The sequence below is a fragment of the Thermobia domestica genome, chromosome 17 (genome assembly GCF_964235325.1).
Source record: "Thermobia domestica chromosome 17, izTheDome1.hap1.1, whole genome shotgun sequence".
Taxonomy (NCBI): Eukaryota; Metazoa; Arthropoda; class Insecta; order Zygentoma; family Lepismatidae; genus Thermobia; species Thermobia domestica.
In genome coordinates, this window is record NC_137470.1 from 147884030 (window position 1) to 147911555 (window position 27526).

Below are 27526 nucleotides of genomic sequence, written 5' to 3' on the forward strand. Positions count from 1 at the left end.
AGAAGAAGAAAAAGATGAAACGAAATGTCCTAAAAATGAAAAATGGAATTTGAAGGACTCTGGCAACCCTTACAGTCGCCCTACGCTGCCAAAATGATGCTAATGTGTAGGCAACACACTTGTGACAATAATATAAAAAATAAAGAAAAGCGAAATGAATTCATTTTATGTAGGAAATATTCTAAAAAAAATGTTATAAGTAGAAGAAGAAAATCACTGAATTTTACATTCGCCCCACTCCATCCCCCACTACACTATTACACTGTATGAACATTATTTTTGCTTCACACATCATTTACAGCAACGAGAATTATGCTTCTAAAGCAATTCAATGAAAAGATATCTTGTCTTACATGTAATTGTCCTGAAAATAAATGTAATTTACATCGACAAATTGAGACTTAATAAATTGACCTACTTTTCCCCCTTATAAGCATGCATATAAGCAACAAGTACACACAAAGGGTATTACCATGTGTTGGAGTATTTCATTGCTTCACATACCAAATTTTATTAGTTTACCTAAAAGGGGGGATGGTTCCCCAATAAAACTGATGCAAAAAATAAAACAAAAAAAATTACCGTCCCCTCCACCGTGATACCTCCCAAATACATAACATACATACCAGTGGAAAGCTTTATCCTTCAGAAATACATGGATATCAAAATTACCTTTTTAGCTTCAGGGGCTGAGCTATTGAAGTTTAAAGTCGTAACGCAGCAGTTGCATCAATGGGCGTTTAAAGATTAATAGCAATAGCCACTAACTCAACAGATGGTGCGGGACGTTGTGTATTTAAAAAAGCAACATCTTATGCGTTTATATTTGGAGGAGGTAATTTAACAGATGCAATTATTTTAATATATTTAATAATAAAACTTTTATTATTTATAAATGAAAATATTTCTTTTTCATTACTATCAATGAGAGTAAAATTATAAGGTCACTGAACATTTGCTGCTCAACTTGCAGAAAAATTCTCCCGAGTGACAATTTCTTTAATAATAAGCCAGTCACAGTAGCTTGTGCTAAGATATATTACTGTTTTATAACATATCTGGTTTATCTATACATATAAAAATCAAAGTCATTATGTGACTTAATAACTCTTGAACCACTCAACCTATCTTAATCAAATTTCCAACATATTGGCCTGGAATGTCGTGTTTCCAACTCCAGGTGTTTTTGTTATTTTGGTGACGAGTAGTGTATATTCTCTTGTAAAAGCGGAATAAAAATGAACTATAGTGTTCCTGGCATACTGGTTTAAATTTTTAGTATAGTCACGGCCGTCGTAGCATTATCGGATCGGTACTATTTTACGCTTCCTTGGAATTTAGGAGGCAATCACTTTTTTTTAAAGTTATACATGAAACTATATCATTTTATTAGTGAAATCTTTAATTATTACACCAGAGGCTCCATTCCATATCAGTATTCGCAAAATTTTGCAGACAGCAATGCAATGTAAAAGCTGGAACAAGCTAAAATGTTATAACTATTATTGGAAACTAAAACGCACTTTTAGTTTTTACTTTGCGTTGACACAAGCCCGTACGGAATGAGATCCCAGGAATAAGTAATGCCGGGGAAACCAACTTGACTAGGGAAAACATCTCCTCCTCTCGACTGAAAGCCATGAAAATGCAATCCAATTTTCTAAAATATTAAAAACTCCTTCATGTAGTGTTAAGAAACATGGAAATTAATATGTAAAGAAGAAGAGTGTTAAATATGTTTATTAAGAATGTCAGAGTTAAACATATTTGTTTACTGTTTGATGAAGGCTTGAGCTTCTACAAGCAAACATACAATGTGTCTAAGGAGAAAATCGCGTCCCTTTGGGAGGGGACAGGGAACGTCATTCTGAGCAAAAATACTCCTATGACCATGTATCCCATTCTCAACGATTTGTGAGCTACAGGTTGTTAACCATTTTTCACCTTGCTCATCCTGTATCTAATCTAAAGAGGTGAGACAGCAAATTTGGATGGCGACGAAATGGTAGCTGCATTGGTATAAAGTATGTAGCATTATTGTGAATGAATGAAAGGCAATGAGGATATTTATCGTTTTTCTTTTCAAGGCAGTTACTTCGGATGTTCAACAGATTTTGGTTGGCCATTCATTCACAACAATACATTGGGCAGTAATTTGAACCACTTCCGATTTGAACAGAGGGTCAACGAAAAAGGTGGAAACTATTCTTGGGAAGCTGAATAGATTGGAAAAAACAAATCTCCCTTACCCTTTTTGTTCTATGAAAATCAGTATTGAAACCGGACGTAATAGTAAATTTCAACCACTTCCGGTTTTGGTGGAATGTTGCGGGCTGTGATCATATGGTCTCTTGAGACGCTGAACCGAATGCAGAAAACCGTTTGTCGTTTGTTATCATTATTTTTGTTGTATGGCAATAAACGTTGAAACAGCAAATTATTAATTTGAACCACTTCCGGTTTAAATAAAGAATGAGTGGAGAAGATGCAACATATTCTTAGGTAAACGAATTGATTGTAAAATACCGCATCTCGATATCTTTTACCGCTTTTGCTCTCATACCTGTCGATGGACTGTAGGACGGACAGACGGACAAAGTCTTTCTATAAGCCTTCGGACAGTTACGCAAAACAAAGTTTGAACGTCTAAAACGCCCTGACTATTAATGATGAACGAAGATTTCATTGATTTTCACTGAAGTTCGTTATTCATATTGGCAGTGCTGAGATACTCTGCTACGTTATGACAATGCAAACAATAAATCCTAACTAGCTCACTAGGTGGTGGAGAACGTTAGACATTTACAGAGTAATTCCAAGTAAACTTATATTTCATGGAAATTGTTTAATATTTGTAATTGTTTTAACATAGGGCATATAATAAATGTTTATTATTTATATCTGAAAATATTTATTTGTAATTATTAATTGCAAGATAAAAAAAAATGTAGAACTGTCACTGAAATTTTTTTACTATCGTGCAGAAAAGTTCTACCGTGTGGCAGTTTGTTGAATATCAGGACATACAAAAGCTGTTAAAATCGTAAAATTTATATGCATTTCATTAATGGGATTTTATGCAGCAAATCTCGTTAATGTAAATAAAAAATATATCATTTATTCCCAATTTATAAGGAAAGACAATGAAAGCCTGTGTTCATTTCGTTCCCTGCGGTGATTGAGCTAACACAACGTATATAAAATAGACAGGCTAACAGATGTTTGAATAGGGTTGCCAACTCTGACAAGTAAAAAAATACCGGTACCTCCTCAAAATTCACTAAGACATAGATATCAGTGTGAAGTATCTCCGTTCAGAATCATTAATGGGAAGGAAATGTATTATCGTGAACAAAAGTGCATTTGCACCTGAATTCTACATATTCTTAGTACATGCAATAATAAGCTTAATAGATGTATTGTGCTATAAATGAGAAACTGAAATCGGCATTGGTCATTTTATTGTACTTACGAGTAACTGCCACTTCTTTAAAATTATCGAAATAGATGAACAAAAGTATATTAATCCTTGCGTGACAATTTTGGATTTGAAAAAATGAAATTTATTCTTTAAATTTATACTTCAATCACAGGAAATTGCTTTAAGAAGTCCATTTTCACTCTCAATAAATGTAAAAAAAATCCTTACAAGTAAATTTCAATTTTCCGTGATACAGTCCCTGCCATCTTTAAAATTATGTAAACCGATGAACAAAATACAGAGTGGCCCAAAAGTAGGTATACAGTCCTGTATGTTTTATGTATATAGGACTGTATACTTACTTTTCGGCCACTCTATATTAATCGTTGATAGATGGTGAAGGGTGACAGTTTTGTATTTACAGAATGAAATTTACGTTTTAAATCCATACTTCCAACTAGATGAAATTGCTTTGAACTAGATACAAATTTGAAAATAAAAACGGTCATAAAGGGACTGGTAAGTTTTTACCGGCCACCGGCTTTAATCAAAGTAACAGCATTACTTCCGGCCAGGCCGGTAAAAAAAAAAAACGGCCAGTTGGCAACCCTATGTTTGAATGAGCTTGGTGGGTTTGGCTGCTTGTGATGTTTCAGCTTTTGATCTTACATAGTTATAGGGTCATTAGTACATCGAAAGTGTTCCTTCCAACTTTCCCAAAACGTGAACAGAGTTACTAACCAGAGAAAGTTTTCTGTAAATCAGGCTTAAAAATATTGGTATCCTATTAAGGCAGACTGAAAATAAGTGTCACTAGCGTTCTCACGTTGTTTTTGGAAGTGGTACGATTATGAGAGATATGTTGCCATGTAGAGCCATTCATGACAAGTCACAAACTAAAAATCTACCATCTTTGACTTCTGACAGTATTCATGCCGGCCAAAACATGTATAGTGTAATGTGGGTTGCCTACATTGCAGGCAAAACGCAGCATCCCAACTTTAGTTTTCCTTATTTTACACCAAGTTGCACCGCAGGCATGAAGCCATGGTCAACAAACATTAAAGGTGGGTTAGTGCTGCATCTATGATGGAAAATAGAAGGTGGAAAATCAAACATAAAACAAGAAACATTAAATTCGAATATTTTTGATGTGTTTTTCGCTAGAAATTTGAAGAGCAAAATACTTTATTTCTTCTTTCTTCTAAGACCCTTTGAGCAAAGTCCGTATATTCATTTTTTGTTTCACCCTCGTAACTCGTAACTTAACATCTCAACTGGAACATCTGCAAACACTTCACAGATCTTTTGTTCAATACTGTTAATAGCCCTTGGTTTTAACTTGTACACTTATTCCTTAGCCCTACCCCAAAGGAAGAAGTCGTATAGGATTATATCAGGACTGCTGCGACCGACCTCCACCCTCCAAACTTCATACTTGGCGGCAATCTTAGCTCTGTCTTCTACGCTGCATACACTAGCCATTTTGCAGTTTTCACTAGATCAGCTTCTGAAATCATAAGTGGTAAACCTCACATTAGTAAACAGTATTAGATGCTAGCTGAAGCTAATGCTAGTTTCTAGGATAATCTAAATTAAGAATAGGTATTGGATTTACAACCATCCTGTAGATCTGATTCTGAATGTGACTTGGTAAAAAAAAATAGACTTTTAGCGGATTTTTCCCTTGCTAATTACTGGTTGAGAAACTGATTATTACGTTGTTACTGAAGTATTTCAAAAAGTTAAAATTACAACTTCAGAAAATAAGTAATCACATAATATGTACAATTTCAGTGATATTAACGCCAGTGTTGGGGTCTGCTTCAGTCTTTAAGCCAATAGAATTCGAATTTGGAACAACGCTCAACCTAACTTTTATTACTGTACATTTTTGCACTGTTTGTGACTAAACAGTTTCTCGTCACAATGTCTCGTTGACGGGTTATGATAGAGATCGTACGAAAGTCAAACAATAAAAGACTGGCATGCAAACGTACAGCTACTGAAACTCATGTGTTTGTATGTCACGCATTTCTTGAAATAAAATTAAATGAAATATTTCACAGTTTTATGTCCCATGGTTTATGTCCCATGGTCCCATGGTCGCTATCTATCTATCTATCTATCTATCTATCTATCTATCTATCTATCTATCTATATATATATATATATATATATATATATATATATATATATATATATATGTGTGTGTGTGTGTGTGTGTGTGTGAAAGCCATAACTGCCGAAACTTTCAGTGGATTGAGACCAAACTTGGCACAAACTTTAATTGTTGAAATATCTTGATTGAATTCCATAGCCAGAATAATCGGATGAAAATGTTCAAAATGGCGGCTTAGAAAGTTCCAAAGGAATAAAATCTGGCCCATAACTGTGTATTCACAATGTTTGAGTGACTTTTTGTCTTTTATTGAAATATTTGTGTGGATGAACTTATCTTCTTTTATTGAAATATTGAGCCCGATTAATCACCTAAAGAAGGTTCGCGCCCTTTCGGTCAGGCTAGAGTTTTGGGAGGGGAATATTTTCCAATAGGAACAAAACGATTGTTAGTGATGATGCGAAGTTACACATTGAAAGTGAAGTAAGTTGTGAAACGTTGTATTTGAAAGAATAGTATAAATGTGCTTTTTCCTAACACAGAGAACTACAAATATAGTATTTCGAGTTCGAGAACGTGAATGGCGAGTAGTGTTCTTTGCTATGTTTTTTAGTAACACATTGCATTAGAAATAGAGATAGCAGCATTAGTGATAAGTTAAATATTATTATTATTATTATTATTATTATTATTATTATTATTATTATTATTATTATTATTATTATTATTATTATTATTATTATTATTATTATTTGTAAATATAAAATACAATGGTATTTTTTTCTGTGATTACTGATATCCTTTTCACAGAGAAGAAAGCTCGATCACTGATGTCCCACGGTGGTAAATAATTATGCTTATTTTTTTATTCTAATTTAAAAATAGAAAACAATTGCAATGAAAGAAAAAGAACTCATGTTTTTATAAATACACTTTCTTTTTCGAAAACTGTATCCAACCCACTAAGAACGAAGATCACTAAATAAGGAACGAACAAACAAATCTCTTTTACTTTTAAATCACAAATGTAGGTAATTTGTATGCATGTTTGCTTTGCAAAAGGATTGAATGATATTTTAAAATTTCAAGTTACGAAATAGTCTCCAAAAATAAAAAAGCGATAATGGTCATAACAATGATAAATACTTTTTTCAACATTAAAAATGTACAGAAAAGTAACACAGCATGAAACTTGAAATTGTAGATTTATAGTAGAGGTTCATAGTAATGTGAAATACAAATATACATTGTTTCCAATGTCTTGAAATTTGATTGCTATAGAATTAATAATTTTATTTCGATCTCCTCGCGGCACACCAGTGTGCCGCGGCACACCGGTTGGGAAACGCTGATATAAAGACTTCTAATATTCCATGTTCCAAATCTCATGTCCATTTTCTTTTCTTGAGGTCGTGCCAAGTTCGCATTCCTTGTCCGAGGCTTTCGTGAATGCTTCTGAACAAGTGCTTTTTTTTTTTACGGGATGAGGTTGTTAGCCTTACCCAAACCCCCAAGCTGGGAGACCACTCCTAGTCGTCTGTCCGCGACTGCTTATTCAGTATATTCGCAGCTAACCTCTATATCTAGAGGCCTTCTCCTCGATCAGCAACCTGAGGACGCGCCATGCCGTGGTAACAGGAACCCACGTTACATGGATAATAATAAAAATAATAATCTATGGATCTTTCAGCTTAATAAAATACTGATTTTACAAGTGAGGGACAATTAGACCGTACTCTTTAATGTGGATCGTTCTACTTTCTGCGTTGTTGAAGTCATGGAGGGCACAGGGCCGTAACCAGGAGGGGCTAGGGGTGCCTACCTCCTAAACTTCTCGTGGACCCTCCAGATATCAAGACATGATATTATTATTAGAAACAAAACAATTTAGATATTTGTAAGAGAATTTTTAACGACTTGGCCCCCTATTTCTTGGACTACCACTGGGACATATGTGTCCCACGATACATTCTCAGAGGACCGGTGGTAATTAACCGCATGTTATTGCTATGAATCGATGTTCCACTGGTAAAGAAAACCGTGCTAATGGTTTACAGAATTCTTATGAACATTATCAAATAGACAGTAATGGAAGTGAACGTAGTGATAATGGAACAGAGGAAAGTGAAGAACAAGGTTATAGTGATAAAGCAGTGGTTGCGTGTACCGTCATTTGGAAAAGGATGCCGACATGTAAAATACTTGTAATCATAAATATGACTCAACTGTTTTCCTGATAATATGCGTATCACAATTGAAAATACAAGATGATCATTCATGTCACTACCACTGAGACATATAGGCCCCACATAAAAATATCAGTGGGATACATATGCCCCACCCTTCCCACGTCGAAAACCGAAACGGCGGAAAATGTTTATATATATATATATATATATATATATATATATATATATATATATATATATATATATACATTTGTAGTTTGAAAGCAACTTAAAGTAACCATATATTAATGTTTCTCACTCCGAAAAAAAATAGTAGTGAAAGGGTTAACATATTCATGCCCCTGCTGGTTTCAGGCCTGGGAGGCCATTTGGCAATGCCTTTCCGAAATGACGCCCCTAGTTATACACCTCCCCCTGCAATTTCCAGATGATTTTGCACACGATAACACACCACAACATCTATTTTGAAATATCAACTTGCAAAGGGTATTACAATCTATTTATTTATTGTTCTTAAGAATTAAGAAGTTCCAAAGTCGTGTCTAGAAAGTCAGAGACAATGGCGTTTGGAGTTCACACACTGACCAGTCATAACAACTTGTACGACCCCGTCTCCGTCATTTGCGGATTTATCGCAAGGAAAGCAGAGTAATGATTTTTTATTATAATTATTAATAATGAGTCATTATCTCAGAAATTTCGAGAAAATATCAAAATTTGTTCTAATTAATTGTTTATTACTAAACTAAAATTAATATTATTAGAATGAATATCTTGATCTTCCATTTTTCCTATACTTAATTCAAAAGGCACCAGATAACATATTTATCACAGTTGGGAAATCAATGTTTATTGAGAAATTCAGTTTTCCCTACTTTAAAGAATTTAAATATTTATTTACAAGAAAGAATCGAAAAAAAGCAGTAAGAAAACTCATTTTTATGTAAGAAATGGTTTTACAAACTGTTAAAATGGAAGCATTTAATTGTTTTCTTCTTACCTAGAAATAATAACGCACTGCCGTCTGTTGATCAACGGGAGAGAAACATGAATTAATGTCAACGAATATTATTATTTCTTAGTACGTGCTGTGTAAGTATTTGTTGAATCATATCAAATCAGGTTGTTGTTACTAATTCCACTCAAGTGTATTCTTATGATACAAAGTTGAATTTATATCAATCTTGAATGCGTGCAGATTAAGATAGTGAACACTACAAGATATTCAACTTCTTACCAATATCACAAAATGGGCGTTATCTTTGAAAGTACTAAATGTGTAAATCAAATTAAATTTTTAGTTTTGCGTCCCATTAATCCCTTTGGGCTAAAGGAAACGAACGATTAATGAGCATAAATTATTGTGAACAGAATTGGTAGCATGAGAATGAGGGAGGAGAAATTGGGAGAACTCCGAGAAAGTACATAAATATGATGTCCACCACAATCTAGCGTAAATATGGGGCTCCAACCAGGTACCCCTCGCACCAGAAATGAGGGCTTTACCACTGAGTCTCCGTGCCCCTAGTATATAATAAATTTTTCCTACTAGTTACTGTAATGTTTCAGACCCTACTATGTTCAGGTTTTTTCTAACTTCCAAATGACGACAGGAGAGATGAAATATTTTGATTTTGGAAAAGTCGAATTTGACATTTCAACGGATTTACACGTTTCATGGCCAATATAATCTAGAAACGTGATTTTTGGTTATCACACGTATGTTTGCTTGTTCGTTCGTCACGATGTAAATCTGTCCACTTGTCTAGAAGCCTTATTGTCCAAACGTATCTGCACCAATTTTTAAACTTAAGGTTTTTCTTAAATATTCTCTAGGTTTGTTTCGAATTTTCTTCCTACCCCTAAAGTAAGGGTGGTTTACTGAAGGTTGAAAATTAAAATTTGCAATTTTCTCAAAAACATCTGTAACAATTTCGTTCATATTTCACTAACCGATGATCCACTAACAATTCTATAATATGGCATAAGTCGTTTTTCTGAGAAAAATCAAAAAGGGGTAGTTTTGCTAAACTTTCTTAAAATACACTTGTATGTTCAGTATAACCAATTTACCTTGTTTTTGTGTATTTGAAGTTTGACTATTTCATAGCTCATTTCACGTTTTTTCCCTCTTCTACTCAACATATGATTTCAAATTGCTAAACAAGCATGTAGGCATCCAAATGATACAGTAAATTATCGCAATCAAAACATTTTCAATTGTCTACAGACACAGAAAGCTGATACGATTGGGCGGGAACATGGATTCTTATCTTTATTCGTACAAATGGTCTTCCAATTCTTTTTTAGGAAACAAAGTTAGTACACACGTTTCGGTAAACTACAGAAAATATGTTTGAAATGATTCTATTTTTTTCTCAGTTGCTTTTTAAGTAGTTCCAAGAGTTGTTTTTTGAATTTTTAATTTTAAAAAAAGTAAAAAAAAAAGAGAGAGATTCGAGGAAGAAAAGCAAAATCTTTATCTCCGAAATATGAAAACAGAGGCTTTATAATTGATTTCGTTTGCATCACCAACTCTGTGGAAAGTCCTGAGTGAGTAAGGCTTCTTTAAAACAAGGAAGACTTAACAACAGAGAAATACTGGAAGATTCCTTGCATAACATAGTCTATAGAAAAATATACAAGAGAAAAATTTCATGAAGTAGTATAGTGATAAACAAAATTTGAAATATGCTATAATAAATTTAAGACTCAGATTGAGGTAACGACAGAATCAAACTATTGTACATGTTGATAACTGGATGGAATAAACGACAGGCTTTTAGCAGTTGTAGTAAGATGTGTAAATTAATGGGTAATTAATTTTGTTGATATCAGATAGAGATCTTAAAAGTAAATTATATGCGAAATGACAAAAGTGGACGTGATTTCCTTCTGCACTGAAGTTGCCATATGCTTATACTAGGAATGAAGAAAATTTTCGGAAATCCGGATTTCGGAAAAAATCCCTAATTTAACAAATTCAGGTATTCGAAAAATACGGAATTCGAAAAAATTCCGTACTCCGAATTCGGAATTTGGAAAAATTCCGTATTCTGAATTCGGAATACGGAATTCAAAAAGCAATATAAAGTTATATGCTTGAGAAAGTAAAGAAATAAATTGTCCCCTCCTGAACCATACTGCTCAGGAGGGGACATAATCCAAACCTATTTTCATTTGTTTTATTAAATAATTCCGAATAAAATTAAAAGTAATCATACTAAACTGATATTACAATTTTCGAATAAATTGCTAGTCTGTGTAATACATATCATGTGGGAAAATCGGGGAAAACCGAGAATTTTCTGTTAATAACTTTTTCAAAAACTTTGCATTCCTCTGGTTCAGGCCTTGGATTGACGTAATGATCTCAAAATCACTGGATAAATATGTTACGTACGAAATACGTGACCAAATTTCTATGTGATATTTTGAAAACTAAGAGAAGATTTCTTTCGTTCTTTCTTTCTTTATTTTTTTTTAAATCTCAAGATGGTCAACCTTTTATATCAATCGTTGAGCACCAAACTGCTGTTTTAGTACTTTTGAGAAAATCGAGTTCAAAAATGTGCTAATTTTTATTTTCACAATATCTTCTCCGTGTATTGTAGTCTAAAATCGATATTTAAGTTACACATCAATTTTAGTTCTGTCACAACCAAATTAAATCCATGATACATATCCTCATAGCATTAAATTCAGAATATCAAAATTCGTCAATTACGCCCCTTTGGCTCTCAACCATCGGCATATATATGACGTGAGGTAGATATTTCTTAAGACAAGACTGTTTCTGGATCATTTTTTTCTCATTCTCTTCAGAATAAAACAACCTTTTAAAGAGTACCACTCTCATGCTCATATCATACAACAGAAATGAAAAGTTAGGGGAAGTCTGGAAAATTTCCAGAAAGAAATCCCCTTTTTGAAATTTTTGAACTTTCTCGAGCCCGGGCGCGGGTTGACGTAGAGATCATAAGAAATGATAAAAAGTAAGTGGCATACACAATGCTTATGCAGAATTTCAACATGATATCTTGAAAGCTAAGGGCGGGAAACATTTTTGAAAATTGTCTCAAACAAACAAACAAAAAAAAAAATGATGTTATGCCCCACCCCATTTGGCGCCAGCAAATTGATCGTCTGGTTTCAGAATGCATCTGGGGTGTTCTTTGGTCCATGTCTGACTTAACCAATAAAAGAAACGACTTAAATACGTAAATAAATGGTTAAAGACAACTCTGCATTTTGGTACGAAAACATATCATGGGTTTCATAAGGGTTAATAATTTTCAGTTATATCTTTAACGATTTATTCAGGTGTGTGTGGATCGTTCTCAATTTTACAGCAAAGAAAATATGTCCTTAGCCCATTGCGTGCAATCAAGTACGGATTTTCAAATTAGAAAGAAATCCGTTATGGATGTTGTAAGATTCTGCAAAAAAGAAAAAAAATCGTTATCAGATTCCTTGCAATAAAGTACAGTTCTTCAAATTAGAAAGAAATATCGTTATAACGTTGAGAAAACTAAATTATTTTGTTCAAGAAGGAAAAGTCGTGGTTACTTCATCATTCACTTTGCTCTGTGGTAGAGCGTTGCTTCTGTTGGTAGAAGTCCTTGCTTCAAAAACCAACCACGTAAGGTTATCCTCAATTATATAATGTCCGTGGTTTCTTTTCGGAGTTCCCTTGATTCCTCCCACATAATTATACCATGCCCTCTCCTTTGATGTTCCAGTTACAGTGAGGCGTTTGTTTACTGCACGGGATTCAGAAGTCGATTCCTAGTGGTCCCAAATTTCCAAAACATGTGTAATTTAATTTTGACGGTTTTACTTTTGAAGAGCAGAGCGCACAACTATCTTGCAAAGATAATTTCAAACTGATCGGACATTTTCTCGACCTGTAAAGCTTTGAACTCGACACAAATATTACATTTTTGACATTTTATTTTTCACATCCTCAGCAAATAGGAGAAACTTCGACTTAAAAGTTGGGACCGCGGTGGCCCAGTGTTAGAGCGTTCACCCCAGGTGCAAGGATCCCTGGTTCGATCGCAGCTTGCGCCAAGTGAACTTTGTGGTGGACAAATACCGTGTGTATGGGTTTCCTTTCCTTTCATTTCATTTGGACTTGAGGATGTCAGTGTTCATTTCAGCGACCACGAAAACGATTTTTTTTTAAAATACTAATATAAGTCATTTTTAATTACTTTACATGTCTCAATTTCAACCCACCCCAGGTTGCTAATGGTGGCTGAACTTGAACTTAAATGACATTTGGAATGTGATTCTTTATTTAAACGACCACAAAAACTATAGATTCGACACTAATATCGGTCGTTTCCTTATGTCTGACCTTCCCAATCCCCCTAACTGTGCTCAAGGCGTGTTGCCATCACTTGGGGCTGAACGTCAACGTAAACGGCATAAGAACTGCCAGCAATTAAGTAAGTGACACTGAAAACTAATGACTCGGCACTAATATCGTTCGTTTTCGTTATTTTCACGTGTCACAATTTCACTAATCTCACCATTGCCAATGAAATTTAAGTCGGATAACGGTACAGGAAGTGTCATTATTGATATGAGCGATATTGAAAGCTATGAAATTCGACAATAACATCTCTCTATCGACATTGGCGGATAAAACCTTGTACCAGGAGGGCTAAGCTCGCTCCAGTTTTGCGTAGCGTAGTCGCTGACGCTCTCGCGTTCGGTGCGAGCGGTCCCTAGTTCGATTTCCGGTGGGGTCACTCGATCGAAAAAGTATAACACGCTTTTTCAGGCCAGCCACCCTGAATATGGTTCCTGGGCTTTTCCCATTCACACCAGGCAAATGCCGGGGTGGTACCTAACTTATAGGTCCCAGGCCGCTTCCTTCCTTCCCCAATCCTTTCTTCCTTCCCTTTCCCCGGATTGTGTGCTAGCCGAGGGACGTCAACCCTCAAATCGTGAAGAGCTAAATGGCTTTTGGTGCCGAAAGTCTTGAAATCTAACTCCTAATTCCTAAATCCCCCTCCAGTTTCTTGAGTGACAAAAATAATTGAAGCTATTATTTATATATTTTTGAAAGTTTATAGTAAACTCATGGTATATCTATCATAGTCTAGATTGTTGGTCCCCCCTTCAGTTTTAACTTCTAGATTCGCCACTGGCTTTCGATCATTTTATGTCTCCCCCTCCCATTCCTCTAGAAGTGACAGGGCCTCACCCCAACTGGGAACTGACCTTGGACTTAAAGGGTGCTAAAATTATCACCAATCAACTTAGGGATTCCGAGAATTATGGATTCGATACTAATATCAGTAATTTTCAATTATTTTTAAATGTCATCGTTCCCCTTAAGGAGTATTAAGATGGACTGAAAAGGGAATTAAAGGGCATCAGAAGTGTTTCAGCGACCCCGAAAACTACGAATTCGACACTGATTTCAGTCGTTTTTGATCATTTTTATATGTCCCCCCTTCCCCTTGACTCTAGGTGTGCTTTGGGTCACAGGCGCCGATTTTTCTGTAAATTTGGGGGGGAAATTCAGATGCAGAAAGCATATATGAAGATTTTAAAACAAACTGCATTCAAATTATGCCAAATATTGTAAATTTACAAATGCAGTAAGAGGGCTACTTGAGCTTACGGTGGGGGGTCGGGCCCCCTCGGCCCCCTGGGATCGCCGCCCTTGCTCTGGGTCTCATTTCAACAATACCTTTTCCAGACTCTAATTAATTAATATCTATCAGGTTCGGTTAAAATAGCGCCAGACCTTCCAGTTATGCTGGTACATACACACATTCATACATTCATTTATGTGTATATATAGATAAAGATTTTAATTATAATAGTTTATTATTTTAATTATCATAAGCTTATTTCACTGCTTAAAAGTTAATAGATTCATGGTTTTAATAACATGCTTATTAATTTATTCTATCTTAAACAAATTCCATCACTCATTTAAAACTTTTCTATATTATCAAAAATATTTCTCATTAACTGGTGCCTCCCGCAACCCTTTTGTGGATCCGCCACTGTCCAGCACCCCTCTTGTTTTGCGCGCATGGTCTGTAACCTCATCAGCATATAATTAACGAGACCCTGGATATTAATTGTGAACGAGATTACGATGATTTTTATCTAAGTATGTTGTTCGCATTGACAATGCTGCTATGTTAATGGCAATGTAACCAATAAATCATAACTAGCTCACTAGGTGGTGGAGAACGTTGTGTATTTAGAAAGCAACTTCTAAGTGAAATCACATTTGATGGAGGTGGTTTAATATTTGTAATTATTGTAACATAGGAGATAATTTACCATTTATTACTTACATCTGGAAATATTTATTTGTCATTATTAATAATAAAATCAGAAATATAGCTCACGAATAATTTGTTACTCACCATATAGAAAAGTTCTGCCAAGCGGCAGGTTGTTGAAGATCAGAACTAACTCGTAGTGCTGTTATCGCACAAGCTTTATGATTAGTCTTTTTATGTAACATTTCTGTTTATTACAATTACAAATTAAGGACTTTTCGCACTGAGACTGCAGTCTGAGTTGACAGTAGTCATCACGCTTTTGTCAGTGCGATATTACCGGAGCTGAGTCGAGCTGAATCAGGCCAATGCGTACTGAGTAGAGCCTTGTTTGTCCCACAAATATATATGTACTACTGCTAATCACAATCATCACATTAGGGGCCTTCAACGGAACCGATTACCAGTTCAAACGCAAACTGCGTATTCTATGGATCAGAAACATTACATAAATGTTTCTCTCTCTCTCTCTCTCTCTCTCTCTCTCTCTCACTTTAAAAAAAAAACTTGAAAATTTTAAATTTCTATACTGAAATTAATCTCAACGCTACTTAACTGGAAATAATCAATTTACCTCTATATTTGCAGTAGGTAGTCAAATACTACTACTACTACAAAAAAAAATCCTTTGAATGATTAGCTAAGAGATTCTGTACTGAACTTTCCTGGCTCATACTCAAATAATTACGTACAGATTGATAATATGCTTGCAAGCTTTCGTGGCATGATATATATATATATATATATATATATATATATATATATATATATATATATATATATTCATGCCAAAAACGCACATTACTCACTGTTTCTCTTGCTTGGAACGATTTTAAAAGACATTATACACCCTCATTTACGTGCATTATTCAAAATGTCTACAGATTGATAATATACGTGCAAACTTGTATGCCACAAAAGGTTGTTCATGTCAAGTACTATACTGTACTGTTCTTCCTTGAAACGATTCTCTAAGATGTTTTGTACTCGAATTTTCGTGGATTTTGTCCAATTAATTCCGTACAGATTGATAACTTGATTCCAAACTAGGGATGGCCGGAACCAGTTCCCGATGGAACTGGTTTTCGGCTCTGAACAGATCCGGTTCCGGACCATTTTTTTTCGGATTTAGGTTTGGAACCGGTTCCGGAAGCGCTTTTGAAAACCCGATCTCCAAGAACCTCTTTTCTCGCGGAACCGGATCCGTCGGAAACAGAACTTTGTGTCCATTCCTAGTTTTCAGTCGACCCTCCTTTTCATTTGAAATTTCTGAGTTCCTCCACCCCTATTTTCGTGAGGGAGATCTTGCAAAAATTTAAATATTGTCAGTAAATGGCTATTTGTTATGTTCAATTGTTCGTAAGGCTGCATAAAGGGATTTTCCAGTCGGCTATTTCAGGTGTAATGTAATGTAAACATTTTCGTGCAACGCCCTGTATTATAAATTTCTCGTTATTTTCTCAAGGTGCAACCGCTCAACCCGAGCTCCTGGCAGGCTGTGAACAATGTGCTAGATGAAGTAATGGAAATGACAGGCAGGCTGCATCCGTTTTTCTCATTTGGCTAAACAAAATGGTTAACTGGCAAACTCATTGGCTAAACAGGCAAACTCATTTGGCTAAGGACCCACTGGTGAAACTTTTTTTTTTTTTTGTAGATCACAAGCGTGTCTTGGAACGGAGGACACAAGTGCGTGGTCCTCTTGCAGTGTTTTAAAGGTCAAGTTTGTGCCTCCTTTACGGGTCTTTGGGAGTGTTTCGGATCCAGTTCTTGAACCGGTTCTAAAAACCAGATATCCAAGATCTGGTTTCTAGCGGAACTGGTTCCGCCGGAACAGGAACTTTTTTGGTCATCCATAGTGCAAACCGATGTGCTATATAAACTGTCACTCAGTTGTAATGCTTGGTAGAGTCAAATGATAGAATGGGTGTCTTTTTCCCCTTCACCAAGTTTTATTACAAAATATAATATAATAAATACAAATGTCTCTAATTCAATGTCTCTTAACATTTTATGTATGCAATGTATGACAAGTTAACTGTGCAGAGGTATGATGACATTTCATTTATAGTAGAAAACATTAATAGTCTGAAAACAAAAGTCCAATCTAAACGCATCAACCACTATTTGTTCATTATTGTACATATCTTGTAAATTATTATTATTATTATTATTATTATTATTATTATTATTATTATTATTATTATTAGTAGTAGTAGTAGTAGTAGTAGTAGTAGTAGTAGTAGTAAGAATTTACAAGGTCAATGGTAGCCCATGCCACCAAACCAGTATATGCAACTGATTCTGCAACAGACTTTGATAACCTAGTGGATCGCAAAGCAACGCAAAACATGCAACCAGTACTTAAAAGTATTGGGCCTTATGCTGAGTCAATCTGAAGCGTGATTAGTGCCATACTAAAGTGTTCGAGTAACATATGTTTCCTGCAGTAGTCAAGCCTTTAATATGACGCTAATCGTTGTTCAAAACTATTCTGCATAAGGCGGATTATGTCGAATATAGTAAACTAAAATGAAAAAATTGCCTTGCGTTGGTACTAACCGTAGTGGAAAGGGAAGCTTAATTCCTTTATTTCCTAATTTCATATAATTCAAAGAGCTTGTATTTATTTAAAAAAAATAATAAAATAGAAATTACCCATGCTAAGTTTCTGATTACATATATTTTACAGCCATATTTTGTAACGGTTTGCGTTAACGAGACATAAAATATGTGCTTTCTTGTAGTGAAAACCTTAATAGCAGTTATATTGGCATATTGAGACTATTCATCGTGTTTCCGTATGCAAAATTTTTAGAGACTGGTACGGAATAAGGTCCATTTGTAACTTAAAAGTAATCGAGGGAAATACACAGAGTCGAAAGTGGTGACAGTTCAACTGAATGGACCACGAATCGATCAAGTGAAAGCGCCCATTAATAAATCGTTTCCTAATGACCATTACGTCGTTCCTAAATGAGTTTGCTCAGAGGTGACCTCAAGAAGCATTTTACGCAAACTCGAATTAAGTAATATCCAGTTTGTTTTATAACTGTTTGTGACAATAGTAAATGGAAGACAATGAAATTACATCGATATGAGACAATATGGTTCCAACCAATGAGGTAAATATCTTTTGAAATGGTGTCCCAAGTGTTGCTTTGTTAATACCATTTGACAACACTTGGCTTTTTTGCTTTCATTGAGTAGGTGTTTAAAAAGCACATTTTATTTGTTAGACTATTATTTTCAGAGGCTGTTAGAAACGAAAGTTTTGATACAAAACAATTAATATTTAAACCTCGATGAAAACTTAGTGTCGAAGCATGTGTTATCCTTGCAGTGAAAATTCATTGATGAAGATATAAAACTTCTTTTTTTAAAAGTCTCCCTCATTGGTAGGAGTTATGTCAACTGCAACTAACTTTTCTATTCAATTTCTTTCAAAGATAAAAGTGTGACTAAATAAACTGTTAAAATATTTAATATTTTAAAGTTTGTTTCACCCTCGATCACATTTCAGCAAGGAATAAATGCGTTAACTAAATTGCATATTTTTGCCTGCCATCTAGGAATTCTTATTAAAATAAACAGTAATTTTTATTTAAGTTTGTTGCAAAAAGCTGTTGGTTTCAAGACTCTTTCCTGAATGGGAGAAATGCATGTTTTCCTTTGTGAGATTATCCAGGTAATGTAAATATCAAAGAAATCTTATTGTTGGAAGAGAGGAAATACATAATCTATATATACAGGGTGATTCAATAAGAACGTACCAGGCCTATCGCAGCTAATACTGCACGTAGAGCTTTCAAACAAAAAGTTGCATTAACAAATCGTATTTGTAGAATGCAATAGAAACAGTAACGAGACCAGTGGCGTCTCGTGAATACCTCTAACGGGGGGCAACTTCAAAATTTGAAATGGAAAGTTTTGTAACTGTTGGAATCGTTCGAAAGGACATTAAATGTTATGCAACTTTTAGAGGACAAACTTTGCCATATCCTTTCCCATTTAGGCACTAGATTTGTCGTTGCAGACTTGTATCTGACTACCCGTACCAGGCCTTTATTGCAGCTAATACTGCACGTAGAGCCTTCAAACAACAAATTGCAATACCTAATCGTATGTGTAGAATGCAATAAAAATAGTAGCGAGACCAGTGGCGTCTCGTGAATACCTCTAACGGGGGGCAACTTCAAAATTTGAAATGAAAAGTTTTATAACTGTTGGAATCCTTCGAAACGACATTAAATGTTATGCAACTTTTAGAGGACAAACTTTGCCATATCATTTCCCATTTAGCCGCTAGAGGCGTTGTTGCAGACTTGTATCTGACTACCCGTACCAGGCCTATATCGCAGCTAATACTCCACGTAGAGTCTTCAAACAAAAATTGCAATACCTAATCGTATGTGTAGAATGCAGTAAAAATAATAGCGAGACCAGTGGCGTCTCGTGAATATCTCCAACGAGGCAATTTCAAAACTTGAATAGGAAAGTGGTATAACTGTTGGAATCGTTCGAAAGGACATTAAATGTCATGCAACTTTTAGAGGAAAAACTTTGCCATATCCTTTCCGATTTAGCCACTAGAGGCGTTGTTGCAGACCTGTATCTGACTAACCGTACTAGGTTTTTGTCTCAGCTAATAATGCACATATAGCCGTCGAACAAACAATTGAACTACCAAATCGTATGTGTAGAATGCAATAAAAATAGTAGCGACACCAGTGGCGTATCGTGAATTTCTCCAACGGGGGTCATCTGCAAAATCTGACATGAAAAAATGAAATCTTTGAGTTTTACGTCCCACGGTTATGCCGGTTAGGCTAAAGGAGACGGTGATCATGAGTAATGAATGAAATGGTGGAATGAAGAAAGTGGGAGGAAACGGGAGAACCTTGAGAAAACCCACGCACACGGTGTTTGTCCACCACAAAGTTCACTTGGTGGGGGCTGGGATCGAACCCGGGACCCCAAGCACCAGAGAATCTGACATGCAAACAGGGGTTGGTTGTGCCTCCATTGAAACAAGCGCACAATGGGAGAAACGTCGAGAGGAAACACGTTGGCATATTTCTTCTTCTGTGGCAGCAACACGGTCGCATTACTAGTTGAAAGTGAGATGGTGCGAGGGTTTCCCCAGTCACACCATGCGAATGCCGGGAGGGTACGTGCAAACCATGCCCTGGACTCATCACTACTCCAGATCCTCTCGACCGATAACGATCAAATTTTCAACATAGATGAGGTTTATGATGGTATTGCTTTTATGATTTAAATTTGACGAAACAACACAAGGGAGGAGAAGGAGGGGGAGATATATAAAAATCAATTTTTATAAGACTGAAAGGGACTATTTTTATAACTTAATAACTCTTGAACTATATGACTGATATCAATCAAATTTTCAAGATACATGAGGTTCAGATCTGGAAATATTTTTTAAAATTTCACTTTAACGGTAGATCTTAGGGTGGGGAGGGGAGGGGAAGAAGACTTCTGAACAGAAACTAATAAAACCTAATAACTTTTAAACCACCCAACCAATTTCGATTAAATTTTCAACATATATGAGGGTCGGGCTTTGGGTGTTTTTTTTTTTATTGTTTCACTTTGACGAGATAAGGTAGGAGAGGGGAGGGGGAGATATATATGTAAAATAATTGAAATAAAAATGACTGCATTTATGACTTTATCACTCTTGAACCACCCGACTGATCTGAATCAAATTTTCAACATATATGAATTTAGGGGCAGGGATTACTTTATTCACTTTGACGATGCAACGCATAGGTGGGGGACAGAAAATTAAACATGATCAAAAATTACCGATATTAGTGTTGAATCCATAGTTTTCGGGGATAATGACAGAAACGGTGACACTTCTGATGCTGTTTCAGTCCAAGTTCAGCCCTGATAGTTGGGGAGGCGGAGGGTATAACCAGGGTGCGAATTGGCGGGGGGGATGCCAGGGATTTCCCCCCCTGACAAAAATCTTTCCCATCCTGGGGAAGAAAAATTTTATCCCTGGCACGGATAACTTTTTCCCCCTCTGGAGTATTTTTAAATGGACATAAAGATAAAATAGAAAAAGGGAACAATTCTTACTTTGCCTAGCTAACCTAAATATTACTTGAGTGAAAATTTATGAAAGATCTCACATCTCAACTGGTTTGTACTTGTTAGTATATATATAGCCTATATATATATGGTGTATATATATATATATATGTGGGGGGAGGACTGGGTGCGCATATGGGTGAAATTCATCCCCCCTGGGAAAATTTTTCAATTCGCACACTGGGTATAACGTAGGAGTAGCTGAGATTAACAATGACAATTCCGATGCCGTGTACCGCAGCACGGAGGAGGGGAAGGGGAACTATATATAATAATAATAATCAAAAATGACTAATATTAGTGTCTAATCCATAGTTTTTGGGATCATTCAGATGAGCAGTGACATTTCCGATCCGGTTTAAAGCCAAAATCAGCCCCGCCAGTTGGTAGGGAAGAAAGACATAACAAAATGATAAAAAATGACCACTATCGCTGTCAAATTTATGGTTTTCTGGGTCGCTTAGATGAACAATGATACTTTCGATAACGTTTAAATTCAAATTCAATCCGGGAACTTGGGGTGGGGGAGGAAGAGATGTTTAAAAATGATAGAAATGACCGATATTAGTGCTGAATTCACATCTTTGGGGATCGCTGAGATGAACTGTGACCCTTTGATGCCATGGCCCGCAACATGGGGGCCCTATATATGTAAATGGTAAATGATAAAGAAAAGAAACTATATATATGTAAATGGAAAAAAATAATGACCGATATAGTGTTGAATGTATAGTTCTTTGTGGTCGCGCCAACAAATATTTTCTGGCTTATAATTAACTTTATTAGTTTTGGGGACTCTGAAATTTAGTAGATAAATTTTTGTTTTGATTTCATATGGTTGAACGAGTAGTTATGCCTGAAAATTATAATTTCTTTTTGGTTAGTTATTAGTTACATTTGGTGTGGTAGGTGCTGCTCACGTTTAGCACACCGAACTTTGCAAAAATACAGGTAAAATTCATCGCTCGGCCTGGATAGACATATTTATAAGGAAAAAAATTCGGTGCTCTTCAAGTTTAGCCACACCACATTTTGCAAAATTTACAATTACAACTACAGTACTCTGCACGAAAAGACGTATTCATAAGAAACAAATTTCTGCAGACGGCAGAATTAAATACTAACTAATACATCTGGATTTCAGGTTTCGAATATTGTAGAGTTGCTAGTGTAAACTTATTAAAATTCTTTACGACGATTAAAGTAAATAAGTATATATGAAAGATTACTGTTATATTTTTGTGTATGTTTTAGTTTCTACCCCAAATCGCTTCGTAATGACTGGCTCACTTGGTAGTTATTACGATTATTTATCTGTAATTGTGATCTAGTCATTCAATGGAGCCAGTGTGGACACATTGCATAAAAACTACAGTGCATAAAACACGAAGTAACTTATGTTAGGACGTCACTTAATAGCATGAATGCTATCTGACCGAGTCAGAGCAGGAGGCCCGGGCGATAGGGAAAGGGTGCGTCCATTGGGTGCAGGTGCGTCAACGACAGTGGGTATACGCATAAATGAGGTCGTTTAAAATGGCTAACAATAAGTCACACTACTCGCTCAGGAGCCGTCGATCGATTTTGGGGGACATACTTAATGTCATCCCTATTTTCCCCAAGCGCAGTATTTTTGGAGTGTACAAAAGCTGTATTTTATGCTTATGAATGTAGCAATACTCGCACACGCATATTATTGTGAAAACCCACGTGTTTTCAATACCCTTGCATACGAGTCTAATTACCACTGCTGACGCACCTGGTCACTTCGGACGCGCTACTGCACGGGCCCACCAGCTCTACCTTGCGCTGAATCCATTAGATAGCATTCCAATACTTTAATGGCCGCCTAGTACACGTTGGTTTGTGTTCTTGCACTGCACTTTTTATGTAACACATCCACATACTGCATTTACAGACAAATTGTAATTTTTCAACAATTAGTTATGATGACTCTCTTGAATATCATCTATGCTAAGTAGCGTAATGTTATAACGTCTAGGGCGATAACTTGATCTACACGCAACTTTCTGTTGGTGGCAGAATTAAATACTAAGTAATACAACGTAATTTTACAGCGCGGCATATTTTTACTTTCGTCATTTCATTCATTTTATTTGATTCAGCGATTTGGAACTTTTCTTAGGGTTTTCAGATAGTATTTGTTTTTCTGTACTCCGTTTCATGATATGAACATACTAAAGCAGAACTGACGTTCAACGTGACATTGTGTAGTGTAGGCGACGTTGTCAGTAACAATTGTTACTTGAACAAATGATCCCAACATCGGCAAGTGACTCAATAATAATAATAATAATAATAATAATAATAATAATAATAATAATAATAATAATAATAATAATAATAATAATAATATCAATGCAAGTGAACCGTTTTGATACAACATGTTTTTCAATCTCTTGTATGGTATATATATTAGACCAGGAGAAAATATAAACATTCAAAATAATAATAATAAAGTAAATGTAATTTACATATTATGCGTTACTTCCGTTCCCTACTTTTCATAAAGTTCCATGATGCCTGAGGACAATCTCTTAATCTTAACATTACGCTATGCCTTTGTGTGCCCAGCGTTAACCCAGGTTTCGACCGTCTAAACATTGCACCTAACTGCACCACTTAGTTGCTTCAGATTCTTCAAATTCTTAGGCCTTCAAGTAATGATACCCTTCCTCCCAATGAATAGGGATTGGCATTTATAAGACATGTCCGCCTTGCTGATCTAATGCATAACTTCTTAGCAAAGTAGTTAGCCTTTAGAAACGTGGTTCCAGATTCGATTCCCGATGCAACAACATAAAATGTTAATTTCACAATCATTCGTTTCCATTAATCATCCTTCCCGTTTAACGTAAAGGGAATAATCATGGGATGTTAAAATAAAATAAAAATCATTTTCGCTAACGGGACATAAATCTAAATTCTATTTTCAGTAGCGCGCTACATCGTCGACACTGATACAGTGGACAGGTCATCGTCTTCTGCTACAATACCATGAATTTTTCGCAAAGAAGGGAGCTCATTTAATATGCATAAATGAATTTTACGGCGTGTTTCTGCTTGGATGAATATGTCATATTTTGGTTCGGATCTCACGTTAAAGGAGCAGTTCGAGTTAAAAACAAGTTTGGTGCAACAGAAAGAGAAACAAAAAATAAGAGACCCGTACTTTTTTATATCTTGATAGGCCGTCTCGTTCAGCTTCTACAGGCATTTGTTTTTGATGAATCGGAAATGGTGACGTCATTGGTAGGATACGCGAGAAACTCAATGTGAGTCAGCAACCACTCCCTTGTACGCAGCTGATAAACTTTTAATAGTGCATTGGATTTAATATATTGTATTTTGGATGTGTTAGCAATCTTGCTCTGTGTTGAATTCTTGAAGGAAGTTTTGTTAGTAGTTTTTCCTGTAGCATTAGTATAAAAAAGAGTGGAGAGAGAGCAGTAATTACGTTTGTTGTGCGAAACAGTGTTTCTTCCAGACATGATTTTAGGGTGGCACTGTCTCCCGGAGCTCTGAGAGATTCCCCCGGAGGAGACCAAAATAATACGTCTATAATGTAATAAATATAATAGTACTGTGTAAAAATAATGTGCCTCTCCGAATACTAAGTGTCCCTTCCCCCCCCCCACCCGGATTTTTTTTCTGAAAGAAACACTAGTGTGAAGTAGAAAACACGTGTTAGTACAGCGCGTGCTGTGTTTGTGAAGTGAAGTAGAAATGCCTAACACCTGCTGTGTTTTCGGTTGTATTTCTTGTGCAATTGAAGCTGAGGACGTTAAGTATTTTTTCTTACGTTTCTAAGTCGTGAGAAGTCACCAGATCGATATAAATTATGGCCCAAGAAAATCAATGGGGAAAAAAAATGTACCAAATAAAATCACTCGTGTTCCAAACATCTTGAAGAGCCTGCCTTCAAGAAGTCAAGTTTACTGAAAGAAAAGTTAATGCCAGTGGCGGATCTAGGCTGGGGCCGGGGGCCTAGGCCCTTCAGTTTTTAAGTAACAAATTTGATTTAAGCTATTATTTAGATATTTTTGAAAGTTTTTAGTAAACCTGATATACATATCATAGTCTGGGTTCTGACTCCCCCCCCCTGAGTTTTTACCGTCTAGATTCACTTCTGGCTAATGCCAGGAGAATTATTTACACGCAAACTAGGAAAGAATGCTGTTTCAAGTATATTATTGAAAGGTTTAAAATCCGAGCCATTGAACAAGCACCGATCTATGTCCAGTTGCCAACGTACAAATATCGGACAAGACGCAATTGATGGTTGTAGTCAAGACGAGGCATTAGAGGGTAATAGAGACGATGTCACTCATGATTCTGAAAATACTACTTTAGAAATAAGCTATACAATGTGAATTAGGGAGTGAAATATACTGGCTTGTAGAAGGAATCAGTGACGATGACTGTTCCTCAAGACATTGACCCATCGTTTAATTTCTCTGTATCACGTGACAATGATGATGAAACGGGTGATGAGAGTTGTTCCGCAGACAGCTATGAGAATTAAAGAAATTTAACCGGTGAAGTGTTTTTCGTATTCTGGCAAACTTTACAGATGTTATTTCATTTTTGCCTCATATGTTACGCTCCTGTACATACCTTGAAGCACAAAATTATAGGGTCAGCGTTAAAAATTGCAACAAAATGTGAAAATGAACATACTTATATTTGGGAATCGGAAGAGTGATTAAAGAAAAGGTACTTAGGTGTTGCAGCAATCTCGTCCGCCATCTATTTATATATTGGTTTCGATTTTTTTTCTTTGAAACGCTGAACTCATGCTTTATGGGATACGTTTTATAATATAAAAACGTTTGTACAGCCCACCATCAGATATAATTTTCTACATGCAGATGATATTTGTAACTCCTTGCAATCAGTTCTGGAAAAGGAAACCACACTTAGAACGTGCCACCGCACTTCTCACAAACGAAATGCTTGGCACTGTGTAGTATGTAAGCCTGCTCTCGCTCCTTGACCACCTATGACGTCATCACAAAATCTTTCTTCCTCTGTTACTCGCTAACGACTGAAGGTATCGCAATCAAACAAACACCATTCCCTTTAGAATTTTCAACTCTACAAATGGAAATAAATTGTAAAAAATGAATTTCTAAGTCGAACTGCTCCTTTAAGATGTAGGTCCAGGTCTTATAAAGCCTCACTGTTGAACGGGAGGCTAAACTTCAATGCAATTCTGTTTGATGTGTTACGTTGCTATCCGCAAATATTGCAAGGATCTATGTGGAATGAGGCCCTAGGCTTTTCTTGCGTGGATTAGAAACTCATTAGGCCCTATGCAGAGTCGTTTTGACGTATGTTTAGAGCCATACTAAACACCTGTCTTCTGCAGGAAACATACGTTAGTCGAACTTTTTAGTATGGTACTAATCACGCGTCAGAATGACTTTACATAAGGGCCATTTAGTTTAGTATAATTTCTGTCGATATTTTATTATAGTTCTGGTTCGTCCTAATGTTGCTTCAGAGCACTTCTGAACTGCTTCTGAAACAGAATCAGGTACTCCCTTTCTTTCTTTCCTTCTTATAACACAATGGAGCAGTGGTTCTCAAACTTTCCGATAACGCGAACCCCTGTTCATTCGGAAAGTGATCTGCGGACCCCCTTGCAATGCTAATCTGAAATTTTTCATGGTATTACAAATATACTAATAAGAATTATTGCTGTCAAGAAAAAGATCAAGAAATATATCGCAATAAGTAATTTACTCTAGAGATAGTTTGTTTCCTGGTGAAGGAAATTTCAATTGAAAATACAGTAACTTTCAGGACTAAAAATCATTTTTTTTAAAATTCACTTGATAAACAACGTTCTCAAATATGGGGTCACTAAATGTGAGGAATGAAATTATTTGTCTTCTTCATAATTGCATTGAAATCTGGAATATTTTTTGTCACTATCAAACTTAGGTCTGATTCCACATTAAGACGATTTCGCTTTAAAATTCTAATACTGCAAAGAGTAGAAAAGGTATTCTCACATAAGTAAGTGTTAGGGAAAGGTATCAAATGTTGTAATGCCTTTTTACACTTTTCTTCGTACGGGCCGCGCACATGCAAATTAATTTGAGTCGAATTACTCGCAGTGGCGGATCTAGGAACATATTTTGAAAGGGGTTTCTCATATACTTTTTTTTTAAATACCATAATTGGTGGGAGGCTTGATGTTTATAATCATAGAAATGAGTAGTAACATTTACTTTTTAAAAAAATCTGGAATTGGTGGTAAAGGTGGGAATTTTCCGCCACTTGAAAATGAAATCTATGAAATTCCGAGGTGTCATGCAGCTAA